Below are 20,974 nucleotides of genomic sequence, written 5' to 3'. Positions count from 1 at the left end.
TGAGCCAATCGTATGACGACGTTGGTATCACGTTGATATCTCTGGGTCATCAGCGATACAGTTCAGAGTTAGTGTGGAAAAAAATGTATAAATGTCTGAGTTTGACCCTGGTGTCTCCATCAGGCTGCAGAATAAGTGAATAGTTACCGTGACAACTGATATTAGCACATATTAGCTGTTTTAGCTTAATCGTCAAAACAACAATAATTCATAAAATCATAAATATTGAATAGTTGAATTTTCTGCTTTCTGGCTGGATATCTGTGCGATGTGCACATTGATATCATGACGGGAAAAGGAAAGTAGGGATGTCAATCGCGTAATATATTTAATTGTGATTAATCGCATGATTGTCCGTAGTTAATCATGATTAAACGCAAATTAATTGCACATTTTTATCTGTTCAAAATATATCTTAAAGGAAGATTTGTAGAGTATTTTAAATCTTATCAACATGGGAGTGGGCAAATATGCTGCTTTATGCAAATGTATGTATATATTTATTATTAACAACACAAAACAGTGACAGATATCGTCCAGAACCCTCACAGGTACTGCATTTAGCACATCAAAATATGCTCCAATCATAACATGACAAACTGCAGCCCAACAGGCAACAACAGCTGTCAGTGTGTCAGTGTGCTGACTTGACTATGACTTGCCCCAAACTGCATGTGATGATCATAAAGTGGTTATGTCTGTAAAGGGGAGACTCGTGGGTTAACACGTTGTTATCGCGTTACCTTTGACAGCCCTGCAGGAAAATATTCTCTGAATAAAAAACAAATGCGCACGGGGAAGGCAACTGTGGTTGAAGTCGCCTTCGTCAAGTGGATTGATAATGAATGGTCATGTAATGTCCCCAAAGTCAAATTTTGCAGACCGGCTCCTCGGCTCCTCGGCACCAGCAGTTAAAGGGTGGGTGGTCTGTTCATTAACACCTTATTGAACACCTGTGATCACAAATACTATTTAGGTTAATAACCCCTGTATCAACTGCTGGATAGTAGATTTACTGATAAAAACAGATCATCACAAGGCAGAGGAATATTCACAACTAATTTGCATCAAGGATATTGAAAATTATCAATTAGAGGAAGGATACAAAAAAAGTTTCCCTGGCACAAAATATCCCTCAGAGTGCAGTAAAGTCTACCATAAAAATGTAAAGAATATGTCAAAGCTGTAAATCTGCCTGGAGCAGGCCGTCTTTAGAAACCCAGAGTCTGTGTGAGAGGGGGAACTAGTGAGTTAGGGAGGCCTCCAGAGACCTCAGAGAGCTCTGAAGAAGCAACAGGGCTCTGCGGCTGAGATGGGAGATAACAGCTGCTGCCTGGGCGATTCACCAGTCACAGCTTTAACGAAAAGTGAAAGCCACTGTTCAAAAACTCAACGCACATTTGGGCTAGAAGGTATGCTGGAAGAAGGTCCGATAACTGAGCTTTTTGGCCATCACATTAAATTCTATGTTTGAGCCGAAACACACCGTCCCGCTGTGGGGGAGATGGCAGCACCATGCTGTAGGGGGGTTTCTCTCTGCAGCAGGCTGGTGAAGGCTGAGGGTAACATGAAAGGAGCAACATATGAATACTGTAGAGACCTGCCAGTTGGGAGAAGATTTATTTTCCTGCAAGAAAATGACCCCCAATGTCAAGCCAAACCTTCACAGGAATGGCTTCAAAACAACACAACGTTATTGGCCGAGGCAGAGTCTACATCCATTAAAAACAACAACAACAAAAAAGAACTGTGGATGTGAAATAAGTGTGGATGAGATCGACTCAGCTGTACAAGTTGTTGTAAATCAATTTACTTAATCTACATATTTCATTGATTATCATGAAAAACATGAACTGCTCCAAGCAATCATTGCTGCAGCTTCTGCGTTGGCTGAAAATGATGGATGAGTGGGACGGATACATCACTCGCGATTGATCAGTAAAGCTGGGCATACACATACACTGTATGATTTTAGAAATGTTGTTGTGTAATTCCTACTCCTACTGTGTGAGTAGATCGTTTGTGATGTAAAGCCAAAGCTCACAATTTATGCGCTCACACTGTGCGGTCCGATCGTCAGCCTCGACCTGAGTTTTCACACTGTACGGTTGACAGTTGTCAATACAGATTTGTTTGAAAGCTCCGAGTCAGGTAAAGTTTGTTTGCTAGCAGAGGTCTGTTTGGGTCACAATGTTAACAAGCCAGAAACATGCTGCCTTGATCATCTGTGCCATCCTGCCTGCTGAAACGTCTAAAAAAAAGAGGGGCCAGCGTATATGGACTCACAGGTGGCGAGGAAGACGTGGACGGTATGGCTTGTCCATTTTGCAGAAAGAATTGAAGGTAAGCTAGCTCCATTTTACTATATCTGTTGTCGAGGGCCGGTCGGGAGGAGTTAATTGTCATTGGTCCACTGCATGGCAAACGACGCCCAAGGAAGCTGAAATTCGGTCAAACTCTAAAATGAATAATGAGTAAACCTCGAGCCAGAAACGGGGTAAAAATGTACCGTGTATGCCCAGCTTTAGGGAAAAACAAAATCCCAACAAGAAATCAGCTGACATGAACACAATGTCAGACTGAATGAATCGAGTGAAAAAAAGTCAACTGAGTCTGATTATTATCCGGTTTAGGATCTAAAAAAATTTAAAATGAATTTAGACTCCAATAACTCAAATAGTCACTCTCTTTTAGCTCTGTTTTAATCTCCACCAACCCCTGAGAAAAACATCTGGCTCTGTAGCTGCTAAATGCTCCACTGTCTGCTGTTTAATGCTGGAAACAAGACTGATGAGAGTCGTGAGAGTGAACCAAAACAGTAGCATTGTGGGCCATAAAACCAAAACAAGGAGCTGAAAGAGGCTAAAATGCTCTGAGGGGAACTGCAGAGTTTGTGGGTTTGTCACTATGAGCGAGTCCTTTAATATTACACATCAACACATTCTCACTCTCAACTCGTCAAAAACTACCACTTTAGTCAATGTCCCTCAGCATCGGAGACCAACGCACGGGGGACCCCTCTTGCATTACTTTTGGACGGATCAGAGACGGCGTGTCAATATACACTTGTTACATGCATAGTGTCCTTTCAAAATAAACTTCCGTTTTCACAGGAAGTTTAGGCAACACAACCACTTAGTTAGGGTTAGGAAACAGTCGTGGTTGACGTTTACTTCACTGACTAACGACTCATGTGACTGATGACACCAATGATGACGACGTGACGAAATAAGTCGATGTTACTTCTAGTTTCACACGGGATGCGAACACCGGTCTCCTGCTGAAAGTCCTATGTTTGTTGGACCCATCCACCATAAGCCGTCTTTCTCACTTTTTATTCTACATCACTAGCTCTGAGAGTAGCATATTTATGCGGCTGTGTTTACATTGGACAGACTACTGTACTCGGTACAGAATACATGGCGTACAAGTGACACAGCAAAAGCAAGAAGGGCGTTCTTATTGCACACTTTTGCCTTGAGCATTATTGTGTCATTCATACGCCTTTTCATGCGACAGGGCTGCAGCACAATACATAGTGATAAAACAACTTAAACATCTATTTTGATTTCATGGGAACTTTAAGTAGTGAAAGCGCTGCATGTTAAACACCTAAATGAAAATATATGTGTCTTCCAAACTACTGAAGTTATAACTCCTGGCAGCTCCGTCGGCTGCACACCCACCCAGAGCCGAGCTATAAAGTTCAGTCCTTCCTCTGAAGGCGGTCGGCTCCCCTGTGCTATTGACAGACAGTAAGAGGAGTTAAGCCAAGAGGATGCGGGTTAGTGGTGATATTCCCCTGGGTGAGCTGGCACACATAAGAAGACATATCAGCACTATTTGTAAAAAGTCACACACAGCCCCTCAGAGGACGGTCCACCTGTCATTGAGATAAACTGGCTAATAATTGATCGTCACAGAAATGAAGAGGGGGGCACCGGGGTTAAAGAAAACTCTTTAGTTATTTTGTATGCATGTGTGTGTACGTCCTGTGATGGAAAGACAAGAGTTGGGTTTAGCTCAGCTAGATTGTGGGATTTCTTTAATGAGAAATGCACTTGCTGCATAATAATGTCCATATCTCAAAACGTACTCTCAGGGTAGCTGCAGGCTTTTCAATTCTATCTCAATTTCAAACTGTCCGAATGCATCTGCTGCCAGAGCACGTGGTGTTCAGATGGTCTGAAACAATGTGACACTGCAGGGCTCGTTTTACATTTTCAGTAATATTGATAAAAAAAAACATCCATTTTGTTTTAAACAAGGATTTCAGCTTCAAGTTTCAGAGACTACCACCCTCATCTAGTGAGAATTAGGACATATAATGCGCCTTTATCCTCATGCTTGCATACAGTCTGACGCTGCTGAGTCCTTTGTCAAACTAATGAATTGCACCGCTATCGTACAAATGAAAAATAATTAGAAAAGGTTCCCGTATTAAGGTCAAAACCATTGAATTTCCAATATAGTAGCTGAATAGAGAATGAACAAACAATTCCTCTTCCATTCTCTAAGTTCTTTGACACATTTGCTGTCTAAAGTGTTTCAGCAATCAACAGCGATTAAGCTACAGGAAACTGTATCATCATTTGACTTTATAAACTTCATCATCTTTATTTCCTGCTTTAAGTGCTCAGGTCTCAACGGCTGTGATTAATTTAATTTTTCCAAACATTGAATGCTGTTCTTCCCTCTGCATCACTTTGGATTTGTGATTGACAGGTTATCAATCTGTTAGTTAGAGTTGAGGGAATAGTGAACTGCCAGCCTCGGTGAAGAGAAATCTGTTTATTTTGCAGGATTTTTAACTGTAAAAATTCCAAACTAAGATTCATCTCAAAGTGTTTATCATCAGGGCGACAACAGCCAATACTAGCCTGAAACTACAGTACAGTGCTACAACCAGGGTCTGAAATTAGCAACCGCCACCCACCAAATGCAGGTAAATTGTTGGCAGTGGCGGGTAAAATCATCAGGCCATCCGCCACTTTGGCAGACAGGGAAAACGCCGGAGATGGGAAGAGAGAATCGGTTCCGATTCCTTGTCATCTCATGCCTCCGTGTCTATCAATTCCTCTTATTGATGCTTTCCGACAGTTACGCTGCACAATGATGCAACAGCATACGCACGCTGCATCATGTTTCAGTTTGTTTGGGACCAGAGACACGGCAGAGAGAAAAAAAGTGCTCAACAGCGTGGTGCTACTAAACCTGAGGGGATGCACCCTTTTTTTCCCTGATAAAACGACACTGTGAACAACAAACCTGTGTTGTAATCAAAAGGAGGACAGCTTGTAATGTTACCTGTTAGCAGCTGGTGGGCAGCACAATCCTGCTTGGCTAAATAACGGAGCTACTAACGTTAACGGAGGTGCCATTGAGTTATTATTATGAGGCGTTCAAAGACGAACGTAAATTACAACGTTATCATGATGTCTTCAAATGTAATCTCGTAAAATTAAGTTTTGGGTGATAAACTTGAATAAATCCAGTTGTTTGAAGGAGATGTTTTCACAGTAATATCAAATAGATATTAGAGAGAGAATTATGACCTGTTTAACTTCCTAACACTAGCTCTAAGCAGCTTGTCAAGATTTTTTAATCAAAGCAAATATTTAAATAATCATAATCATTTGAATTGTGTGCGTTTTTATGCAAATAACCACCATAGATGACAATAACAAAGTAAAGTACAGTGCTGTAAAAAATAGGGCTCCCCCAGAAGCTACGGTGTAATTCAAACACTGTAATTTACAATGCATATAATGTTTTTATGTGAAATATATCAAACATTGAATGACATCAGATCTAAAATGTTATTCCTTCATTTAGCGCAGAGATTTCAAAAGTGGCAGTCAAAATTTCTGAGTGGCAGACAAAAAAAAATACTTGTCTGCCACAGTGGTAGGAAGTGAGAAAAGTTCATTTCAGACCCTGGCTACTACTAACACACAGATTCAATGAAAATATTCCAGACCTTTGTTTCATGTGTAGCCTTCTACAGGGGACGTTTATACACCGCATATTAACAAGATAAGAACCTTTTGGGGCAAGGACATTTGTATAATTGTTAAAATTCTGTCTGTAAAGGAACTTAAGGTTAATATGTTGGGTCTGTATCATCGTGATCTTCAGAATCAGAATCAGAAATACTTAATTGATCCTCGGGGGGGAAATTGGAGCGTTACAGTTACTCTTATATAAAGATAAGAAATGCAAGAAAATATGAATTAAAAGAGTGTATAACATGTAAATTATGTACATAATGCTGCAATGTGTACATGATGCTACAATATAAACATAATATATGTAAATAAATATAGGTACTACAATAAAAAAATAAGAAAATGAGAATATAAAAAATATGTACAAATATTTGCATTAAGACGTGCAATATATAGCATATAACCACAGTGCTGAGAAGTGGGATCTAAGTGTGGTAAATATAAATGCAAGAATGGTATGATTAAGAAATTAATTAATAACAATATTTCTTGAATGTACAGTAAAAATGCAGTATTAATGACTGTTGAATTATTGCACAAATTATTGTACAGTTAAGTCAGTATTGTATAAAGCAGCTGGTGGGGGAAATAAGTCCAGGCCTTTCTCTATTCTTCCTTTGAGAAAAGAAGAAATGTATTGATATCTAATAGGACTTTATTGGAAGTAAACAAGAAGACCTAATACGGGGGCTTGGATAAACAACACGGCTCAATGGAAATCAATGGAAAAATTCCATAAAGGGAGGAAGATAGGAGATTTTCATATTTAGCATTTGGATGACACACACACGTTGCCATAACCGCTGTGTTGAGGAGTAACATTTATGGATGTGTTAATATTTAATTTTCAAAATAAGCCAATCGCACAAATTACTTCTTAACTTCAGGGGAATAAGTTAATCCTCAACTAAATCTGATCAAACCCTTTAATGCTAACAGGGCTTTATCACCCGTCTCCTTATTAAACGCATGGCGTATCCAGATCTACCAGCGTTTAAAATCTCGGAGGAATGTCAGTCATAATTAGTATGTTGTTGCAGCCCTGCTGCTAACATTAAAGCATAAGAAAGCAAATTTATCTCCAAAGTGCCTTCAGATATTCACTTTAGAATTCACATCAGAGCACATGAAGGTGTTTCCGATGCGCAGCAGCACGCAGCAATCAGCACTTTCCTTCATTAGCAGACTGAAGGTCATCTGTAGCGTCTTAGCTCATATGAAAATGCTTCAGCAGATTCTCAGCTGACGTCAAGGTGCAGCAACAGCAGCTTTGGCTTTTAGGAAAGAAACTCACACTGACAATCATTCATGAAAACTGCACCAAGGCTTAAATGAATGAAGAAGAAGCTGCTTATGTTTTCCAGCAACCTCTGAGAAGTGAAGCCAATGCTGAAGTGCCTTAAACCTGCATTCTTTCTACCAGCCAACAGGGGGCGACTCCACTGGTTGCTAAAAGAAGTCTGATTGTATAGAAGTCTATGAGAAAATGAGCCGACTTCTACCTTGATTTATTACCTCAGTAAACATTGTAAACATGAGTTTATGGTCTCAATCTCTAGTTCCAAGTCTTCTTCAATACAGTATGATGTTCATTTAGTAAATTATGGTCCCATTTAGAGTCAAATAGACCATAAAGCAGGGGATGCTTTAGGGCGGGGCTATCTTGTGATTGGCAGGTCGCTACGACGGACAAAAACCAAGATGACGACGGACAAATACCAAGATGACGACGGACAAAAACCAAGATGACGACGGACAACCAAAGCGTCTCAGCTGTAAAAATGTTGCACCTCCAAAGCACCCTCAAGCACGTCAAGCTTTGCATTTTCAGCTGGGAAAAATGTGAGAAATGTGATACTGTGTGACTTTCAAATGCCAAAACAGATTCATTGTTAAGGTTAACACAGAAGCCATTAAATTTGCATGTTTAAATTGTGAGGAATCATTAACAGTAATCAGTGAATGTAGAGCGTCTCCTAATAGGTCTACTGTATATGGAGCCTATTAAATGCATAATATGCATTATTTAGAGGTAGCCCTCCATAGTACGCTCTACCCTTCAAGTAGCTCTCAGTCTCAAACAGGTTGGTGACCCCTGCCTTGAGGCCTTTGCACACCAAGTCTTTATTTTTTTTCGTCCAGAATTGACGCATGTTTAGAAATAAATACAACCTGACGTTGTGTCAATCACGTTTACACACCGACCCAAAGTTTTCGGAACAGGTTAGATTTTTGCGTTTCTTCCACATACGTCAAAAGGCAAAAGAGGGTTATTTGACCATTCAGTCACCGTCCGTGCAAACGTCATCATCCAAAATAGCATCTGATAAACATTCACTTCATCTACCAGCACAAAGCACTTTACAATAAAGAAATAAAATAATACAGAGATGCAGGAATTAAAGACAGATTGTGGCAGCTGATTGCAGAAGAACAGCTTGGAATCGGGGATGATCACAAAACAAAGGATGTAAAGATTAGACAGTAGTGATTGTACTCTAGGCAGCTAATCGATAGCTTCTTGCTGACGTCATTCATTCATTAGCCCTGTTTGGGACTATCCATTGCACCCAGGTAATAATTCAGTTTTGTCTCGTATTGCAAATTTTCACAACGAATAGAATAATAAAACGCATCGGACTCAGTGTGCAAGGTTTCAGTGCTTAACCTTTTTTGATTGGATGACGGATTTAAAAACATAATAAAAATACGGACTTGGTGTGCAAAGACCTTTAGTGGGTTAATCCTGTTTTGACCCTAACTACATTTAACCAAAAGTCTGCAAAGCTGTCAACAAGTTTCAGTCTAACTAGTGGCTCAGCAACAGATGTTACAGACCCTGATACCTGGGCACCATCAGCTTTTGATCCAGTTTATACTGCCTGATCAAAACCTTCCCAAGCACAGCACAATAGCAGTGTGTCGTTGTTATGTTGGGTTAGCAGCTGTCACAGCACGGTCAGTAACGAACCCCATAGAGACTCTCTACAGACAGATTGTCAGAAAAGCAGGAGGATCACTTTACAATGAGCAAGTCTGGCTGTGCCGGACTTAGTATAATCCACTATAATGCTTCCAGCTCTCGGGGTCTTCTATGAGGGAAGCTGTCAAAGCTGGTTAGCTTGAAGTCGACAACTTCATGCGGAGGCCCGATCCGAGGAGAGAAAGTAACTAAACACTAAGACGAGAGAGGCTATTCAGCCGGCGAGCACTTCTCTAATCTGACTTGTGTTTTCTTTCAGAGGACACTGACAAGTACTCTCTATATGTTCAGGAAAAAAAGTCAAAATAAATGCACCAGCAGAATTAAATTCTTCCCTCACTGAGTCCCGGTGGCTGAGCGGTGTCACAGGGTGATCTCTGCTATAATTTGGTTCCACTCGTCTCCCAGAGCCAGGCAAGGTCATTACTTATTACGAGGAACATAATGATTTGGATTGTCCGTCTCCAGGCTCTCGTGTTTAATGAAAGCACTGAGAAATGCCACAGAAATCTCACACAAATTCCCAGCTGGCATCATTTCAGGGTTTTTGGTTGCTATGATTACTTCACTATTATTGAGTGTCGAGTCCCACTGAGGCCGTCTGAAACAACTCTCGATTCTAAAATAACTGGGCAGTATCACTTTTTACAGGTGCAGTTGGACGTGCAGAGGTAGTTTATTTATTTGACTGTTTTTAGGATAACACATCTATTGACATAAACAGACTTTTTCAATTAAATACCATCAACATACAGGACTGTTATGTTGGGTTGTGTTTTGTGAAAAAGAGGATGTTTTTCTGCCTGTATATAAAACCTACAAGCTTCGTCATGCTGCATCCATATCTCATTACAATCCACATCATGCCAAGATAATTAATTTCTGGAACGCCGTACCAACGGAAATAAAAATACAACCTGACCTAAAAACGTTTAATGAAAAGGTGAAACACCGAGTGAAACTAAACCAAACTGATTATTGATTGGGAACATACATATGTAAATTGATTGTAATGTACGATGTTGCATTATGTGATTTTATGTATGATGTGCTATTCTGTATTTTTTTTAAATTTATTTTCTTTTTATTAAAAGCCTAACCAGGGACAAGGTCTGCAAATTAAGTCCTATATACGTTGCATCGGTTGCACTTTAATTAAGTGTAACAATGCCTATGTATTGTCCCTGTCAAATAAACAAATAAATAAAAAAATAAATAACAGAACGATGCACACAGAAGTGAAACTAAGTTGGTGACTGTGGAGAACAAACACAGTTTCAACCATGTAGAAAACCTCCTGTTGATTTGTCAAACAGATTTGATTCTATTTTGTCTTTAAGGTTCCCAGGTTTGCACCCGTCTTTTTCAGCCCAGTTCTCCATCTATTGTGAACCACATTGTATTGCATTGTTGTGTATAAACTGACCTATTCAAAATAAAGTTATTACTATTATCTAGGCTCAGAAAATCGCCACCAACAGCGTGCAAACAGCAGGTCTTCACCAACACAGTGTGCTCATTGTTAAGCAACTGAAAAGATTTCGGTCAGAACTGGGAGAAAAATAGGACAAGAACTAGAACTACCACCTCGCCAGCCAACTCGCAGTTTAAATGCATCTCTGTGTCATCACGTCATCACTTCATCATTTTATCCTGTTAGGTATTTCTGTGAATTTGTCATAATTAACATACAAATTCTTGAGTTAGGGCCAAAAACGTGTTTTGTGCCTGTTGAGCTGCAGTTTGCCACGTTATGATTTGAGCATATTTGTTATGCTAAATGCAGTACCTGTGAGGGTTTCTGGACAATTATTGTGTAGTTAATTGATTCATTTACTAGTTAATTGATCCAATAATAAACATACATTTGCATAAAGCAGCATATTTGTCCACTCCCATGTTGATAAGAGGATTAAATACTTGACAAATCTCCCTTTGTGGTACATTTTGAACAGATCAAAAATGTGTGATTAATTTGCGATTAATCACGATTAACTATGGACAGTCATGCGATCAATCTCAATTAAATATTTTAATTGATTGACAGCCTTAATGTAATTTAATGGCACCTCCCGTTACCATTAGCTCAACTGTTAGCTCTGCAGGACCGTGCTGCTTCCCGGCTGCTAACAGCAACGTTAACTAGCTCTCGTCCTGTTTGTTGTTCATAATGTAGCGTTAACAGAGAAAGAATAGGGTGCGTCCCGTGGACACGTTGATAGTGAGTTCACTGCGTCCCAAACACATTTTCTATTGTGCCTGGGACGACGGGAAGACGTTAGTCTCGAGCCCTGGCGGTACCTGTTGTACTGTAAAAAAACAAGTACCGTCACGTTTTCAGAATTTTAGCATCGACTTGCAGAACCGTGGTAGCGCCGTTGGCTTCATTCAGAGGCCATCCCGACCATAATAACACTACTTTAGGTGCAACAAAAGTGCGAAACTCTGCGGCTCACGTTACCGCAGTTTCACAAGCATGTCGGAGAACTACGGCGGCCTTCAGGTGACTTAAAAACGTGAAAGGCTCTCTCTAGAGCCAGAGTTTGGTTTGAGCAACATTGCGAACGCTGTGAAGAGGACCTGCTCCCTGTGTAGATATGAAGGACTCATTCTAAGCTAACAGAAACACAATGATTCTTAGTTTCAGGTGATTAAACACTAATGAAAATACAGTTCTGAATATTATATTATATCTCCGCTAATAGATCCCCCGAAATGTAAAAAAAACAAAACAAAGACATTCAATTTACTACTTTAGAAGACAACAAAAACCATCAAATATTCACATTAAAGAAGCCGGAACCAGTGACTTTTTTAGCATTTTGCTTTCAAAATTGACAATTAATCGCTCATCAAAGTTCAAACCAGCCATTAATTGATTCACCCGTTTATTCATCCATCACCCCGTCAGACCTCAATGATCAAAGCAAGAACACCGTGACGCTCGACCACAAACTAGCTGGAACAAAACAACATGTGACCCTCTGAGCAACAACAACATGCAGAATGAAGCCCCTGGATGCTTCCTGTATAATGTGTTACTCATCCATTTGCCCTGAGGAGAGCATTCATGATGTTTTGTAATGGTCAGCCCCATCTCCCTCCCTCCTGTCCACTCCAAAGTACCCACCAGGCAGAACCACTTAAAAGACTTTCATGTTGCTTTCTCTTCTTCTGTTTTTTTCTCTCCTCCGCTCTGCCTTTGTTGCAGGATGAATAAGATGCTGAGAGCTGACGGGCTGCTGGCCTTAATGGTCTCTCCCTTTTACCTCCACCTTATGAGCTATTTGAATTTCATGACTAATGCTTTGCCGTTGTCTCATCCTGAGAATGAGAGAACAGCGGCCAAACTTCTTGATAAAGTATCTCCATAATTCATGCACACACACACACACACACACACACCTTCTCTAAATAACATTTTCATCTCCATTTCCGAAGTGATAAACAAATGCACACCGACAAGTAGTTGGTGAGGAAACAAGAAACTACTAAAGATTACGCTCCTTTATGACGTTCCCCTCCTTACACCGTGAAGCCACTTGGTATTATTTTCATCTCATGAGCGATAATGCAGCATAAGAGGTTCAGGCGAAACTTGCTATGCAAAGGCAGCTAGGCTAGTCGTTGGGACTCCAATATAACACGTCCTTGAGGAACAACAGCAAGCGTTCTCCCATTTATCAACACTGATTACACGTATTGATCTGACAGAACACGGAGGATTCCCAGCTGAAAGGGTTCAGCAGACTGGAAACACAGCGGTGGAGGATCGTGGTCCGTCCAGACTGAAATAGACGGACCGTTTTAGACAAAGCGTAATCCATCCGCCATCAGCTGTGAGATGATGAGGTCAATCTTTATCAGCATTAGGGCTGGGCGATACGGCTAAAATCTTCTGTCATGATATACATTAGGTCATTTCATATCTTGATAACGATATACATCACGATATAGCATGTTTCCTGGTAATTAAAATAAGTAAATAGTAAGAAAGAAAAAGAAAAGAAATTTGTCTTCACACAATATACCAACGTCACAATGTACATCCACGTATAGAACATAGATCATGAATACACTCATTATGGCTGGGACGATTCACCTATCTCACGATTCGATACTATCACGATACTTGGGTGCCGATTCAATATGTATTGTGATTTTACAAGTATGGCAATTTGATATTACGATTTATTGTGATTTTTGTTAACTTTTTTAACACTAGACCAAGGGGAAAAGTTGAATCATACACTTCTAGGGACTTTTACTTTGGAAAACATCAAAATTAATCCTTTAAAAATGTTAGATTTTCAGCATGTGTGTAGTCAGAGATGTCCTGAAGTCAAATATATCAGTCATCGTCAGACATTATTTATTATCCAGCAACCCAAAAATCAAAGAATAAAGACATTTCCCTCACAGATTAGTGGTATTTTCTTTTTCATTTATAAGGGACATGTAATGTTTTATACTTCTGGTGAATATAATCCATCAATCTGATTTCCATAGATGTATTTTGTATATATATATATATATACAGTTCCCTTTGTTAACAACTTATTTTGAAAACAGGACGTAGTTACTACTTCCTCTAACTTCTCCAAGGTGGTCTCTAGCTCTCCCGTCAGCTCCTTTCTCTTTATCCATCCATGGTCAGCTCCATCGGGGCCGTTTCAATGCAGAGAACACAAATGTCAGTATCTGGGTGCTCTACAGTCGTAGCGTCGGCCCATTTGACCACGGAGATGAGAGCGACGGCCGGCTTGACCGCAACGTTACCGCCATACGATTACGTTTCCTGTCCGTGACAGAGTTAGCGATATTTTGTCATAGTTTTGTGTTGTTAAATGATTTCTGATTATAAATATATACATATATTTACATAAAGCAGCATATTTGCCCACTCCCATGTTGATAAGAGTATTAAATACTTGACAAATCTCCCTTTACGGTACATTTTGAAAAGATAAAAAAAATGTGCGATTGATTTGTGATTAATTGTGATTAACTATGGAAACATTTTTTAGATAGAAAAATCTATACAATAGACATTTTTATATCGCTTTGACGATATATATCGTCATATTGCCCAGCCCTAAACAGCATTATGCCAGATCTTGTTTATTACATTTTCCTAATTAGGGGTTTTGCATGAATTATCGGTTAATGTTTATGAGATCATAAAAATAAAAAATTCTGTGGCAGATAAACACTAAATCCCGATGTACAAATTAAGAACCTCCTTTCAGAATAAAATAAAAAAGACTCTCTCTTGAAACTCTCCTATACAGCTTGGATCTTCATACGACATTTGCATGTAAAATGGAACATTTTTTTTGTGGCCCGAATCGTTTATCTTTTGCAAATATTGCCTGACGTGCTCAAGGCAGCAATTTTTCTCTCTGAAATGAGCATGAATATGAAGAGCATTTTGGAATGGAATAGGAATGGAAATGGAAAGTCTAGTTTAATGTGTTGGTAGACTGACAAATAGTACTTCCAACCGTCTGCACGAACATCATTGAATTTCAGGGACAAAACGCTTCCACATGCTCCAGAAAAGAAAAAAAAGCCCAGAGGAACTGTGCACTGCTTGCTCCAATATTCCTGCTGTATTCTGCACCACATCAGGTGTTTAATGGCTTTGTGGTTGCACGGAGCAGCGGACTGTTTGGTTGGTATGCATGGGAGAGCAGCTGGCCTGGAGGAACTATTTTCTGCTCGCGACACACTTCAATACTCTGCCCTCAACAGCCTGTTATTCTTTAAACAGTGATTGGAATTATGTTTACCATTAGATGGCTAAATCACAAGTGCAGGAGTGTGGAGGGAACAATTATTAAGATGTGGCCAACAGAGCATTTGAAGTGTTGGTGTTGTGTTTTTTTTTTTTTTTATGGGCTTGAGAATAAATTCTCAATTAATGACTCCTACTGCTGCAGCCACAAATAATTAGCTAGACTACTGAAGGCTGTCTTAAACATAATTAATTCATATGTGATATTTTTTTTTCAAAAGAATGGCTGAACATTTTTATTTTTAGTCTTTCTTTTTCCAACCGCCATCATAAAGAAATCCCCTCTATTTTACTCTTTTATGGATCATAATTAGGGCTGCAAATAACAATTATTTTCATCATCAATCAATTGTTTGGAGTATAAAATGTCAGAAAATAGCACAGACCATATATAAGAGGTTGATGTAGTCAGTGTGACATCACCCGTTGGTTTGTGGACTGACGTTTTAAAGCCTTTACTTTGGCATTTTGGCATCTTGGTTTTCGTCATTGGCTGTTTTTTTTGCAACCAGATGTGACACGACAGGGTTGTAGCTAAAAACAACCAAACGCTGAATAAGACATTTTTAGGCAACGCAAATGTTACAATTAACTTTCATGAACGAAAAAAACACTGTGAAACAGTTAAAGTTTAAGACAAATACACGGACAACGCCGTGGTAGCGACCTGTCAATCACAAGGTAGCCCCGCCCTAAAGCATCCCCTGCTTTATGGTCTATTTGACTATAAATGGGACCATCATTTACTAAATGAACATCATGCTGAATTGAAGAAGACTTAAACTAACGATTGAGACCATAAGCTCATGTTTACAATGTTTACTGAGGTAATAAATCAAGTGAGTAGTAGACTCATTTTCTCATAGACTTCTATACAATCAGACTTCTTTTAGCAACCAGAGGAGTCGCCCCCTGCTGGCTGTTAGAAAGAATGCAGGTTCGAGGAGCTTCAGCATTGGCTTCACTTCTCAGAACTGGAGGTTGCTGCCTGAAAAATAGTGAAAAATATCCATCCCAGTTTCTCAAAGTCCAAGATGATGTCTTGTTTTTTCAGCTTTCAGTTTTGGGGGCAAGTCATAGTCAAGTCAGCACACTGACACACTGACAGCTGTTGTTGCCTGTTGGGCTGCAGTTTGCCATGTTATGATGTGAGCATATTGTTTTATGCTAAATGCAGTACCTGTGAGGGTTTATGGACAATATCTGTCATTGTTTTGTGTTGTTGATTAATTTCTATAAATATATACATACATTTGCATAAAGAAGCATATTTACCCACTCCCATGTTGATAGGAGTATTAAATACTTGACAAATCTCCCTTTAAGGTACATTTTGAACAGATAAGAAATGTGTGATTAATCGTGATTAACTATGGATAATCATGCAATTAATTGCGATTAAATATTTTAATCAATTGACAGCCTAAATCTCCACATTTGAAAGGCTGAAAACTTTTTCTGCCATCTTTGCATGAAAATTTGCTTTAAAGATTAATCAATCATCAAAATAGTTGGTGATTATTTTTCTGTCAATCGACTAATCGGTTAGTCGACTTTTCGTCGCAGCTCCACTCAGAAGAAGAGCTTGGTAGCTCTGACATTAAGTTCCTAAAACATGACAATGCAGAAATCTAAGACAAAACTTAAGAGTGTCCAAGTATGACTTTAAAATCTCAAAACCAGCATGAAATGTGTTAAAATATAAATCTGCATTTTCGCCTTTTGTACCATAGCTTTCTGAGCATTGATTATTAAATTGTTAAATAAGGGATAATGTACAGCGAGCTGGTCATTATTGTGAAATAAACCCCGACAGGGCGATGCCGCACCCCGACGCGAAGCGGACTTTCTTTAAAAAAGTCTTTAATTTGACACAAAAACAGTCGTCCAGAGTCTTTTATAAAGAAACAACAGACCGTAGAACGCCCTGATTGACCAATCAGAATCGGGTATTCAACAAAGCCGTGTAATAAAAACCTATAATCACTTTCAGCTAAAACAGAGCTACTGTATATTCACCTGGATGACAACAGGGAACATTAACAGTATATATATATATCAAATCTCCAACTTGCTTCAAGTAAAACAACAACAACCCATGTGCTTCTCCAGCAATCCTGAGTCTCAGGTCTGCAGCTGTCACTCTCATTTACTTGTTTTTTTAAATGCATCTTTTGTTTGTTTTGCATTTCTTACAACCTTTTGTCTCTCATCTGTATATGAAGCCCTTTCCTGCACACACACACACACACACACTCCTGGTAACTGAAATCGTTGACCCACCATCAGCACCACCTCCAACTCCACCCCCGAGCCACGCACACAGCATCGTCTTAAAAAGTAAAACACATTTAATTAAAGTAAGAGCTCGGGAGTCGTCAAAAGCTGCATTACTATTATTGCGAGAGCACATTTGTGACAAACGTCTCTGTGACATATTGCACAGCACAATCTCCAACCAGCAGCAGCTCAGTAAATGCAGCTGCTTGAGGAGAGAACACAGAAACTGAGCAGCACTTCTCTCTCTGTATTATTGGTTAGCTCCAGTCTTTCTATTGGCTTTGAGCTTTACATGCTCAGGTCATTAAACACCAATATTCTGAATATTCAATCGGTTTTAACAATTGATTATAATCTTCAAAGAGACATGACCTGAAACCTCTGTACACTACTTGTATGTCTGAATAATCAGCAACACTTCAGCCTCCTAAACCAGCTGTTGGCTGTATGTGTGCCTTGCTCAAGATGGCCATCTAGTGCTGACAGCGTGCTACTCTCTGTGTAAGCTCTGCCTGCTGTGATGCCTCAGGGGAATCAATGGAAATACTACAACTGCAATGATCATCCTGACCCATCTAATTAACATCACAAACTCAGACAGAGTCCAGACCTCTATATAGATGGGAAACTGTCTCAATGCACACCATTGGTTTTCAGTCCTCAGCACCCTGGAGGGGTAGTAGCAGCTCACTGCAGGTTTTAGTTCAGGTAGCAGCTCTTCTGTCCTACCAGCTACTCCATCACAGCTGATTGCATTGAGCTGTTGGCCAAGGTCGACTACGTCCAGATTAGATCTCTGGAATAAAACCCAGCAGATGTCTGGGACCTGAGGACTGCAGAGATTGACAACAATTTAACTTGCAATAAATAAGAATAAAACCACTAAGTGACTGCATGTCAACAAAGCATTCAGTTTCATAAAGAAAGGAGCGATGAGACAAACTTTTTTAAGGCAAACTGCTCATACTGATGCCAAAAACACACAATAGCAACAGTGATCATGAAAATAAATAATAATAGGCTAATTATAACTGAAAAAAAGAATCTGCCAAATCAATATAAGATCCATATTACGGAAAATAGAAATTACTTTTCTTGAGTTTCAAATTTTGCTCATTTAGCTCAAAATTGAGCAATTATGCAGCTGGATTATAATGATATACAGGTTATTTAAGGTTCAAATATACACACTACAAGGATTTATCTGTCTTGTGCAAAGTCTTGCAATTACAATTCAGGATGATAATTATAATATTGACTTTTCTTGAGTTTCACATTTTGCTCATTTAGCTAAAAATGTAAGCAACAATGCAGCTGGATTTTCAAGATATGCAGGTTATTTAAGGCTCAAATATACAAACTACAAGGATTTATCTGTCTTGTGCAAAGTCTTGCAATTAAAATTCAAGATGATAGTCTACAATATAGTTACTAATATAACAACACAGCAATGCATGTTAAAAAGCAAACAGTTAATATTAAAGAAAATAGCCCACCTGAATGCAAAGCTTTGATTATAATTAAATTCACTAATAGGAAACCACACACTCCCTCTGTCAGGTCATTATGATTCAGCATTTAGCTGTTCTGTGTGTGTAAAATAATTAAAAACAATAACAGTGTCAATAATAAGAGCTTACCTGCAGGAGAGATGCGTCCTAAATAAAGTTCATTCTGGTGGATTTATTATGCAAATAAAGATGCTATTAAAGGAGCTTCCTGAGAGACGACGTGGTTGACATTATTCTTAAAAAAAAAAAAATTCTAAAAGATGTGGAGCAACATGAGTAAAGTCCTCAGCATCATCCGTGTCGGTGTGCAGTAGTTACCAACTTGAGCTCAGAGTGTCTCAGTGAGTCTCTGATGCTGCAGCTGCTGCTCTGCACAGAGCGACCGAAGAGCAGCGGAGGCAGCGAGAGCACTGACCCCACCTCACTTCCGCTTCGGTTTTGGGGGAAAAAAAACACTGAGTCAAGCGGTTTTAGTTTCACTTCAGTATTAAAGGTCCCCTATTATAAAAAAGTGAGATTTTCATGTTTTTTTATTATAAAGCAGGCTTTAGTTCTATATAAATACTGTGAAAGTATCGAAACACTCAATCCACAAGGAAATACACACAGCGCGTATTCAGAAACTCTGCATTTGAAACAAACTGTCAGGATTTCTGTCCATTCGTGATGTCACGAATATACCATATTTAGACCCTTGACACAATTTTAAATGTAAACATTCTAAATGTGTCCCAGTTTATTTCCTGGTTGCAGTGTATGTGAATGTCATCAGCTGACAGGAAGTACACATGGACCCAAGCTGTTGCAATTCCGTCAAAATGTGCTAAAACAGAGTGTTTCAGACAGAGGGTGAATACAGGTATATTCAGGCTGACAGCATGAGGGAAATAACGTGTTTTTTGAACATTACAGCATATAAACATGTTCTAGTAGAAACAAAAAATACAAGTATGAACCTAAAAATGAGCACGATATGGGACCTTTAAAAAAAAAAAAAATACAAAATAAAACTAGAAATATAAATGTCATACTTCCTTCCACGCAGCTCAACACAGTATTTTATGATAACACTGTTTAAACCAGTTGGGGCAGAAAAAAAACACAAGAGATATACTTTAAATGAGCATTTAACAGGTGGATAGTAACATTACGTTACTCCACTACTATCTGGAAGTATTGTAGCCTACTTTTTACTTTTATTAAATATAAATCAACTAAATTATGATATATTATTATAGGTTTAGATAATTAAAATTAGCTCCACCTTTACCAGCTGCAACATAAAGCAGTAAAATTATGTACATCACTAATTGTAATCCAGTAATATAACGTTAATATTATTCAGATATGGGACATTTTGCATGGATTACTTTTACTTTTGGTAGCCTTCATTAAGTAAATGTTAATGCTAATACTTGTACTTTTACGACTCTGAATGCAGGGCCGTTAGGACCTAACGTTACTTGTACATGTAACAGAGTATTACACTGTTGTATTACTACTTTTACTCAAGTAAAATACCTGAATAACGTTACTTCTTCCACCTAGCTTATTAAGTTGTCATGGCTACCGTTAGCATGCTAGCATAAAAAGCAATAATTAAACAAACTGTTAAAAAGAAAAAATTAACTTGTATTCAAAGTAAAAATACTCAGTGCCGAAAAAAAACTGTACTACATTAAAAATAATTATAAATAGATTTAAATAGCCTAATTAAAATGAATTGCATTTGTGATGCTGGAACCATAAACTATTATTATTATTATTATTTATAATCATTTTCTGTCAATAGGACTAATCGTTAATAGCTGTAGGGTACTTGTATATAACTTAAGCTGTCAAATAATGTAATGAAGTAAAAGGTACAATATTTCCCTCTGAGATGTAGTGGAGTAGAAGTAGAAAGTGGCATGAAAAGAAAATACTTAAGTAAAGTACATGTACCTCAAATTTGTACTGAAGTACAGTACTTGGGTAAATGTAGGCTACAAATTCACATATTCAGATACGTGCATGCATTTTTTCACACATGCACAAAATATGACTACAGCTACAAATAAAAAGTAATCTAGTTACTTACATCTCCAGCAGAGCAGCATGGCCGTCGCTTTCTTTTCGGTTGAAGTTCAATATTCAGCGGGTTTTTATCCCTTGGTTGGTCAACTAACTTGCTAACTTCTGAGAAAGCTGTCAGTTAACCCTGCAAGCTGGTTTCTTCATCCTTTCACCACCGTGTAGTATCCAGCAGGTAGCACACAGTTAACTTGTACTAGCTGTTGTGTTCACAGTTTTAAATGAAGCATCGTTGTTTTGAGGTTTGTTAGTCAAAGTAACTTCATCTTCTGTTACAAGCTGTTAGTGATGTTGAGCAGGCGGTGATTCACATCCAGTCCAC

The 20,974-nt window shown here is 38.8% G+C and overlaps 1 protein-coding gene across 3 annotated transcripts in view; it reads right to left on the bottom strand.

Annotated features, from left to right (window-relative positions):
* Positions 1–19,014, bottom strand: part of LOC119501970 (multiple epidermal growth factor-like domains protein 11) — a 157,694-nt gene extending 138,680 nt beyond the window's left edge. For all 3 annotated transcript variants that reach the window (XR_005209982.1, XM_037792770.1, XM_037792756.1), the window contains exon 1: positions 18,709–19,014. The gene's annotated coding sequence lies outside the window, so the exon portion shown is untranslated. The remainder of the gene's footprint in view (positions 1–18,708) is intronic.
* Positions 19,015–20,974: the final 1,960 nt, after the last annotated feature.

The sequence above is a fragment of the Sebastes umbrosus genome, chromosome 2 (genome assembly GCF_015220745.1).
Source record: "Sebastes umbrosus isolate fSebUmb1 chromosome 2, fSebUmb1.pri, whole genome shotgun sequence".
Taxonomy (NCBI): Eukaryota; Metazoa; Chordata; class Actinopteri; order Perciformes; family Sebastidae; genus Sebastes; species Sebastes umbrosus.
The sequence above is the reverse complement of the archived record's forward strand: the minus strand, read 5'-3'. Positions and strand labels throughout refer to the sequence as shown.